Source organism: Triticum dicoccoides, chromosome 5B (genome assembly GCF_002162155.2).
Source record: "Triticum dicoccoides isolate Atlit2015 ecotype Zavitan chromosome 5B, WEW_v2.0, whole genome shotgun sequence".
In the NCBI taxonomy this organism is placed as follows: domain Eukaryota; kingdom Viridiplantae; phylum Streptophyta; class Magnoliopsida; order Poales; family Poaceae; genus Triticum; species Triticum dicoccoides.
The window spans coordinates 389154091-389164699 of NC_041389.1; positions in this window are offsets into that span (position 1 = coordinate 389154091).

Consider the following 10609-nt stretch of genomic DNA (forward strand, 5'->3'; position numbering starts at 1 on the left):
TCAACAATAGTAGTACACTATATGTACTAGCTTCACATGCTTCGCGCATCGTGCGGGTGTTTTTACTGTAGCCATATTGTACTACGTAACTAGCACCTCGAATCCTTGATACTAGTGGTACTATATAGTAAGTAGTAGGAGTAGTAGGGTGGCATGGGCCAGAAGAAGCATTCACGTCTAGGAGTATGGCACACGCCACCAGCACGACTTCCATCTGACACCATATTTCTTGGAGTCCGTGCTAGAGCAATCTCTTCAACCTCATCATTTCTCTAACTCAGCCATCGCGCGGCGGGCGAGGTGGGGGTTTGCCGATAGTCGGTTTCCTCAATTGCGGTCCCACTTGTAAGGCCAACTCCAACGCTCTATCAATATATGGATGTACTCTTCTTCCCAATACAAAAACTTGCATCCATTCTACTCCCTCTGTTCTACTACCTTCGTCCTGGATTATAGGTCCCCTTTGTAGTTTGTGTCAAATTTTGACTAAAGATTTAACTAACAAAATGTTAATGCATGTCAAGAAAAATTATCTCATTGGATTCGTATTTGAACATAGTTTTCAAAAATATAATGTTTGGTGACATGCGTAAACATTTTGTTAGTTTAATCTATGGTCAAAATTTGGCACGAAATATAATGGGGACCAATAAACTCGGACGGAGGTAGTATTTGTCAAAATATATATGTATCTAGACATGTTTTAGTATATAGGCACATCCATTTTTGGACAAATGGAAGTCAAGTATTTTCGAACGGAGGGAGTACACAATAAATTTTTTAAGTTAGCACAACTAGTCTAATCCGAGAGCACAACCGAAGATTTGGTCGGGTTCTTCCTCCTTTTGCCGACACGTGGGACATCCAGCATCCAGGTCGTGTCATGAAAGAAAATAGAGTGGTAGTTGATCAGTTGAAGCCACGAGATGTGCATCTTGGGTTAAACTGTAAATAGAATCTTACTACTCTTGAGTAACTCCAAAAGCGGCCACCAAAGATATTTCTTGGATTTGTTTTTCATCACCAGCACGTCGAGGTGAAAGATGTGCAGGTTCAATGGGTCCTCTTGCGTTTTCACTGACATGTGGGGACGCATGTGAGCAAACAGACAATGGGCTCCGTGCGTCCGCTGGCTGGTTGAGAAGAGAGATAGAGGAGTGCTGAGTACAGACTGCAGGAAATTTGTTCTACGTAACCAGCACCTTGATATTCGCGTGTGGTTGTTTCTAGAATAAAAAAAAGGAGGTACCTCTACTTATGTTACTCCCACTACGCCTAGCCTAAGGTTAGTAGGTGACCTTGCGCTTGGCTCTTCGCCTCTTCCGGAAGTCGATGGTTCTACAGTAGTGCTTCTGGCAATCTGACACCAAATGAACTGCTGCACGTCCACCGCTTGTAAGCAAAAGTTTCTCCTCGTGCTGCGAGCCACCGCGCACGCGTTGGCGAGGGAGAAGGCGTAATCAAGCTTCTCGTCGTTCTGCGAGTTGATGGGACACATCAAAGTTATTTACTAGTAGTACGTACTCTCTCCAAAAAAGGGTTGACCATGTCATTGCTACCATCCCGTGCTCCGTCGTTGAGTACGTGCACTATTCATGTGCCATCAAGGAGAAAAAATATTGCGTAGATTCCATCGAAGTGCACGAATCACTTATGGAAAAGGGTTTCCCCCCGCTTCCCCCCCCCCCACATGACTCACTTATGCATTGCTTATCTGATTATCTCCATTTTCTTGCATGACACGTGCACCTTGATGCTAGATGTCTCGTGTGTTGGGAAAAGGATGAACAAAGCTCACATAAAAGAAAAGAGTTAAAGAGCATAGATTCCCGATGACCGAGGAGGAGCAAGGAACCTCGCGGTGGAGAGTCTGCAAGGAACCTTGCGCGTTTTCCCCTGTTTTTTGCCGCCTGCCCACCTATAAACAACTAAAAGAACATGAACTTTTCTCTAACCACTAGAAAGGGTACATCAGGATGCTAAGTTGAAGATGTTTTATACTCCCTCCGTTCCCAAATATAAGTCTTTTTAGTTATTTCAATAATGGACTACATACAAAACAAAATGAGTGAATCTACACTCTAAAATATGTACACAAGCGAACGCACTAACTCCATCCGATCCAACTCATGCACATACGCGCACAGCATGGAGCACACAACGCACGTACACAAGACGTGCATACACACATGCTCGGCCGCGGAATGCACATGAATAACACATGCATGCGTACACACTCGGCTGCATGGAGGTGTGCGCCATCCGCGGCGACGTCCGGTTCGTCGTGCTACGGCGAAGCTCGCACGCAACGGTGCATACGCATCTCTTAGAGCACCTCTTTGCCGTCGTTGCTCAACTACTAGTCGGAGACGAAGATGACCGCAGCCTCGGCCTTAGATCTAGCACCGATGGAAAAACACGCACAGTGCACGCACACGAGCACATACGGAGTGCCCACGACGTGGTGGTGGTGTGTCCCCAGTCACCTCTACTCCTTCTGCGCACGTTGTCTATCAAGGCGGCTGCATGCTAATGATGATGTGGGTGAGATCTTCTAGGACTCAGATGATGACGAGGAAAATTATGAGACACAAGGTGACGTACACCGTCAAGGTCCATGGACAAGGGGGTGCTAGCAAGTTCTTAGATGTGGTTAGAGCAAGTACAATAGAGCTGAGTCAGCGGGCTATAAGGAATACTCCCTCCTTTCCGGTTTATAAGGCTTATCTCAACTTTTTGGTTTTCCAATTTAGAGGGCTCATCTCCATCTCATTTTTAGTTTCCAATGCACATTAAATCTTTGCATGCAAGAATTAAAAAGGAACACACCAATGCATGTAATGTTCCTACTCATCTAGTGGCCAAGCATGCATGCATTGTAATTAATCCAAATTAATGCATGAGTTTAATTGGGTAGTTTTGTAATGTACAAGATACATTCCTCCACTCACAAAATGCCTTGGTTGATGAGATTTGAGATTTGACCCCTATAAACCGGAAGGGAGGGAGTAAACAGTAGTATATTTCTGTTTAGTTGGAGGAAAGAGAAGAGGAGAGAGAAGGTAAGCAGGCTCTTCGTGAAGAGCCAGCTCTAGCACGTGCTCCTAGGCACTTTGTAGTACATGTTGACTATAGGATGGGCTGTAGGCTTATAGCCAGCGGCTGGCTATACTATTAATGCTCTTTAGATGAGGTGCTAAGTGCATTAAATGGCTTAGTTACTCAAGTGTTCAATGCATAGGTGCTTAGTTTATTGGTACCACATCATATTTTATGCCTACGTGGCAGGCTTAGCAGCTATACATGGTGGAGCACTGGGAGAGGCCAAGGCTGGTCATAGTGGGGAGTAACTTGTACTGTAACATATTACTATGTTACTCTAAACATCTCTATAAACCCGAAAGGAGGGAGTAGCAACATACACTAGTGTCATATGCAGAGTATGGGAGCACATGATATTTCCCCGTCCGGACCGATCCCAAGTTGGCTTCTCACCTTCTTGGCCCAACAAAAACCCCTCCCCCCTCCCACGCGCGCTTCCCGCCCGGCGCCAGCTGAGCCTGCCGCTCCACATTGATGGCAAGTCAGGGCGACGCGACCTCTCACTGCTTCCGCCGTTGAAGCAGCACGCCGACCGAGGGCACCGCCCGCTGCACGCCCGGCATTTCAGACTACAAAGTGGATAGTAACTCTTAGAGCAAGTACTACTATAATTAGATGACATAAGCAGGCTATAAGGATTTAAATATATTATTTGTGCTTAGTTGAAGGAGAGAGAAGAGAAGCGGATTGTAAACGTGTAGCCGGTTGTACTCCAACATACTCTACTTTGTGAGACAAAAGGTGGGGCCATTATTAATGATATTGTATTTTTACTAAGGGACTAACGGACGCCTTAATTACTTTGTTTTTTTTAGACAAACCTTGGTGGGGTTATTATTGACTTTTTTTGAGCTATTATTTACTTGGACATGGGGTTTGGGGGCCAAAGGCCTACTATTATACTCCGACCTGACATGCTCTCCCCTAGCCACCGCTGTATCATATGGTTTCGCACCGTTCAAGATCTTAGCGCCGCCATGCAATTCTTCTCCAGCCCTCCTTCCGGCGTGCACCGCGAGAAGGGACAGCAGTCCTCCGAACCCCGCCTTTCGTGATCTTGTACGAGAGAGGGGCGATCAGGTTTTTGGGGAGCACACTCCTGTGACTGCTGCTAGCGATGACTTCCTCAACGACAGCCTTCTTCCCCGACCTCGGTAACCTCTTCATCAACGACATGAGTGACAACATCAACCCTATCAATGCTGCTGGATTCTGTCAAGATCATATATATCAAAATGAATAGTTTTGATCTGGACATAATTATTGGCTTGCTGCGATGCTTTCGATCTCCGGAGAATTTATACATAGAGGTGATGATTTTATGCACATTGAAAGCCCGTATATATTGTACTAGAATTAACTGTTCAGCTGTCGTTCTTTCGACATACTCTTTTTTCAGAACTTAACTGTTTTCAATCTTCATGTCTACTTAGGCAGAACTACACGGACAAAAACATATAACCAAGCGTTGGCGTAATAAGCACAAGGATTTTCTCAGTTCTCATGACATTCGTTTGAGGACAATAACGATGGGACGATATGCATCCAACCAGGCAAACAGAAGCTTTGTCACATTCTTCCTGTTGAATGCGAGGTTACTATTGTCCATGAGGCTTAATTTTTATAGCAAGAGATTTCTCACGGATGAACATGTTGAACAGCGAAAAAAGAAGTTTCAGGTGAAAAAATGGGCTTCTAAACGTGCTTGGCTTCTATTTACAACAAGTTTTAGACATCCTAAAATAAATTTTTTTGCACAGGATGTTGATTTTATGGATCAGACCGATCCATTTGTTTGTGACTGCAAAAAAGAGTGGTTGGGTTAGATGTTACTGTCATGTTCAATCTGGGTTTTGTCTAAAAATTTGATGAACAATTAATCCTTGGGCTTTTTGTACCATTTGTATGCTTGACTTGCATGTTGTTGCCCTCGTACTCCCCTCGACCTGCCACTACACTGCCGCATCTTTCATGGCTGTTGTTTGTTCCCGTCTGAGGCCTTGTCGTCGTTCTCCGCCTTAGTTAGCTCGCTGTGCTCGCTGCCGTCTGGTATTGTCAACATGGTCAACAACCAAGAGGAAAAATCAGGAGATGACTGTACGTGGAGAGGCTGACAGTACGGACCCACCAGGGTCATTGCATTTTGCAAGCAGGTGCCTCGTTATTACAAGCCAAAACAATACTTCCTCCTAATTGTTTGACAACTAGGTTCCACGCCATTGTCAATGTAGTCAATAAACGAGAAAATTACACAATGAGCGGATAACACCAGGGACCCAGCAGCTCGCCCAGTTGTTTTTCAGTTTTAGAGACGGAGCTCAACTGCGCGTTGTGCGGGGGCTGTGGCCCGTCTAGCCCACGCTTACGTTTTTATTAACCACATGACGAGCCCAGTTGATATTTTTTCTTTCTGAAATTGGCTAGCCCAGCTCTTTTTTTTGGAGAATACCAAAACCGAGGCCTACTTGCTTTTCTCAGCCCTGCTGGGCTGCAAATCTTTCAAGACTAGGAGGGATAAGAAATGGGCTTCCCCAGAAAACGGGCTATAAGTTGTAAGAAATGGGCTGTAAATATTTAAACCAAAGCCAACCGACAATTGCATTAATATATCATTTTTTCAGGATTTCTCTACTCTCTACTCTTATAAAAACCAAAGCCAACTGGCAATTACATTAAAATATCATATTTTCACCCACAAGATAAACTACTCATACAAATGCATCTTCATGTTCCGTGCAACGAACGGGCATCTTGCTAGTTAAGATTCTAAATGCCATTCATTTTTTTGCGGAGAATTGTTTTTTGAATTTTATTTTGATATAATTTTTTGAAAACTATTTTTAACGTGACTCGAAATTTCATGATTAAAAGAGTTCGGACCCCACCGAAATATGCAAAATTTCATTGAATTTTTTAGCAGTGCCCAGAATATATGGTCTGTAATGCTAATAAAAAGAATATGAGCTTCAAATATCCTTAAGAATTAGCAAATGGGTTGTAAATTATTGAAAATAATGGCTAATGGGCTGTATGCTGTTTTCCACATATTTGGAGGCTGACTTCTGGGCCTACTAGGTTGACGATGACGCTGTCCTAATTTTTTTTTGATGCGCACGCAAGGCTTTGTCAACTTAGTCAACACACAACAGTGACTGTTGGATGTCCATCCAACAGCCGCCGTGCTTCTTCAATCTCTGATCTTCCTGCTCCAGCCGCCCAAACCAGCGCCGACGGGACTGCCTGCTCCCTCATCCCGTGGCTGGATGTGCTGCCGCCAGGCCATCCCTCTAACCACCCACACATCCTATTATTTTCCGGCGATGCCAGCCTCACCCTGCAGCCGACCAGTCATTGCTCGTTCTCCCCTCAGCATGGGCATCCGCTGCGGTGGCTTCACCGGCTCCGGGTGGTTCTCTTCCTGGGCCCCGCCCTCGTCCACCGTGTTTGTGCTCTCGGCACGGCGAGGTCAACATGGTCAACAAACAACAGCCATCGAAAGAGGCTGACAGTAGGGGCCCATACAGGAAAATGCCTCCTTATTACGCGCAAAATAATGATTCCTCCACCTGATAGCTGGGACCCACCAGAAGGGTCTCTGTATTTCGCGAAAAAAACGTCCCCCCCGCTGTCAGCTCAGACCCACCGGAAATGCCTCCTTATTACGCACAAAAAAATGAATACTCCCCCTGCTAGCTGGGACTCGCCTTGGTGGGAGGCTGACTTGTGGGCCTACTAAGTTTACGGGGACGGAGGGCTTTGTCAACTTAGTCAATATGAACGACTCTAGCTCCAGTGACCGTATGATGTCCATCCAACGGCCGTAGTGCTTCTTGAACCTCTGGTCTTCATGCTCCAGCCGCCCAAAGCAGCGCCAGTCGTGCCGCGTGATCCTGCCTCCCGTGGCCGGCTGTGATGCCGCGGAGGCCTCACCGCCCCCTACTACTCCCACCGCTGGCCAGGCCATCCCTCTACTCACCCACACCCCCTGTTATTCTGTGGCGACGGCAGCCTCACCCTCGTACTCCTCTTCGCGTGGGCATCCACTGCTGCATCTTCCCCGGCTCCGTGTCGTCCCCTTCCTAGGCCTCGCCGTCGTCCACCGTCGTGGTGCTCTCGGCGCGGCGTGGTCAATGTGGTCAACGACCGACTTCCATCGGAAGAGTACTGTGCGTGGAGGGGCTGACAGCTGGGTCCACGGCGGCCGCAAGGAAGTGCCTCCTTATTACGCGCAAAATAATTATTCCTCTACCTGACAGCAGGGACCCACCAGACGGGCCACCGTACGGGCAGGGTCTCGAACGCCTACTCGCGCATACGTACATGGCTGGGTCGGAACGGAGAAACGGCGTCGTCGTCGTGTTCATGGGGAGGCAACGGAATGCGTCGTGTTCATCGGGAGGCAACGGAACGCATGGGAACCAACCGGCTGGGTCAGAACGGAATGCGTGGTCGTGTTCATTGGGAGGGCTTGGACGGAACAGGCGATGGAAACGAGGCCTGGCGTACTGCACAACGGAGGAAACGGCCTTGTGTTCGACCGGCGATGTTCGAAACGGGATACTGTTCATCGGGAGGGGTCTGGCGTACCACAAAATGGAGGAAACGGACCTCCTACGGTCGAAACGGGGTCCTGTTGATCGGGAGGGTCTGGCGTACCGCAAAACGGAGGAAACGGACCTCCTACAGTCGAAACGGGGGTCCTGTTGATCGGGAGGGGTGTGGCGTACCGCAAAACGGACGAAACGGACTTGTGTTGGAGCGCTACAGTTGAAACGAGGGGGGGCGTACCGCAAAACGGGACTCCACGGGATACTGTTCATCTCCACCGTCGGCCTCCTCCAGCCTCCACGGGCTACCATCGACCCCCTCCAGCCTCCACGGGTTCCTGTTCATCCAGCCTCCATCGCGCGCTACTCCACCGGCTACTGTTCAACCACTCCTCCACGGGCACCCCTCCACCGTCTACTATTCATCCAGCCCTCCACACCACGGGGTCCTGTTCAACCACCCATCCACGGCCACCCCTCCACTATCTACTGTTCATCTAGCCCTCCACACCACGGGTTCCTGTTCATCCAGAGGCAACGCCACCGTTCACTGTTCATCCAACCCCCCCGCAACACTCACTGTTCATCCCAGAGGCAGCATCGATCGGCTTCAGTTAGCAGCAGTAGCAAAGGAATCGCTCCATCGGGTTCAGTTAACAGCCATTGATCGATCGCTGGGGTTCAGTAATGCGTAGCCTGCAGTGCAATCGCTCGGGTTTAGTTAGAGCCCAACGCCTCGCTCGGGTTCAGTTAGAGCCAACGCCTCGCACACACGCGCGTACGTATGAGAGAAACGCGCATCGCTCCGCCCCCGACCTCCCACCGTAACCGGCAACTCCCCGAAATTTTCCTCCCCCTCGCTTCTACCACGGTTTTTTCCGTCATGGACAGCCCAAAGAGTGTCATGCAGCTGCGTCTCCGGCCCCCCTAGGACGAAAAGCCCATTTTCTGTCATGATTTTTTGTCATAGAAGTAGGAGCCCACCACATCTATGATGATACCGGGTTTGTCACAATTATTGTCGTAGAAGTGTCATATGTATGACAGAAAAAAATTTCGTTTGGCCCAAAATGTCACGGATGTGTCTTTTTTGTAGTGTTAGGGATAAAGCAAACAAGCACACACGAGAATATTCACCCCACGCTATTGCTCCCCGGCAATGGTGCCAGAAAAAGGTCTTGATAACCCACAAGTATAGGGGATCAGTTGTAGCCTTTCTCAATAAATAAGAGTGTCTAACCCAACGAGGAGCTAAAGGTAGAATTTATATTCCCTTCAAGTTCTATTGACCACCGGTACAACTCTACGCACGCTTAACGTTTGCTTTACCTAGAACAAGTATGAAACTAGAAGTACTTTGTAGGTGTAAAGGGATAGGTTTGCAAGATAATAAAGAACGTGAAAATAAAAGTTAGGTGCTATTTAGATAAAGAAAAAATTAAGTTTGTTTAATGAGTGTGGAAAATTGGTTGAAGGAATTGCGGAATTGTGCCTTAGCAATTGACTACGATACTAGACCGATAGCAAGTTTTTATGTGGGGAGCACTACAGGAATCAGGAACTTTGCCATCTGCCATGGCTGGCGGCAAAGGCAAGCCCGGCAGACGGCAAAGGCCTTTGCCGTCAGCCAGCAGACGACAACACATCCGGCTAAACAGACTATGGCAACGGCCTCTTTGCCGTCTGCTGGCAGACGACACAGATGCAAAGGTCTTTGTCGTCCGCCAGCAGACGGCAAAGGGTCTGGACGGCGCACGTGGCAGCTTAGGTCTGTTAAGAGGTTAACGAGGTGCTTTGCCGTCTGCCAGCAGATGGCAAAGCACCCAAATAGGCTAGCCCAGAGGCCCCCAAGTAGCTAACACGTGACATGCTTTGTCATCTTCTAACTAACGGCAAAGATGCAAAGGTCTTTGTCGTCCACTGCTACGTTTTGAGCTAGTGTTGGTTTTCCCTGAAGAGGAGAGGGTGATGCAGCAAGTGTAGCGTAAGTATTTCCCTCAATTTTGAGAACCAAGGTATCAATCCAGTAGGAGTCTCCTCAAAAGTCCCACGCACCTACACAAACAAACTGAGAACTCGCAACCAACGCAGTAAAGGGGTTGTCAATCCCTTCACGGCCACTTGCGAAAGTGAGATCTGATAAAGATAGTAATATAAGATAAATATATTTTTGGTATTTTATAATATAGATGCAAAAAGTAAAGATGCAAATAAAAGTATATTGAAAGAAAATATGATAAGATATAGACCCGGGGGCCATAGTTTCACTAGAGGCTTCTCTCAAGATAGCATAAGTATTACGGTGGGTGAACAAATTACTGTCGAGCAATTGATAGAAAAGCGCATAGTTATGAGATTATCTAGGCATGATCATGTATATAGGCATCACGTCCATAACAAGTAGACCGACTCCTGCCTGCATCTACTACTATTACTCCACACATCGACCGACTCCTGCCTGCATCTAGAGTATTAAGTTCATAAGAATAGAGTAACGCATTAAGCAAGATGACATGATGTAGAGGGATAAATTCACGCAATATGATATAAACCCCATCTTGTTATCCTCGATGGCAACAATACAATACGTGTCTTGCAACCCTTTCTGTCACTGGGTAAGAACACCGCAAGATTGAACCCAAAGCTAAGCACTTCTCCCATGGCAAGAAAGATCAATCTAGTAGGCCAAACCAAACTGATAATTTGAAGAGACTTGCAAAGATAACTTAATCATACATAAAAGAATTCAGAGAAGATTCAAATATTATTCATAGATAAACTTGATCATAAACCCACAATTCATCGGATCTCGACAAACACACCGCAAAAAGAGATTACATCGAATAGATCTCCACAAAAGAGGGGGAGTACATTGTATTGAGATCAGAAAAGAGAGAAGAAGCCATCTATCTAATAACTATGGACCCGTAGGTCTGTGGTAAACTACTCACAACTCATCA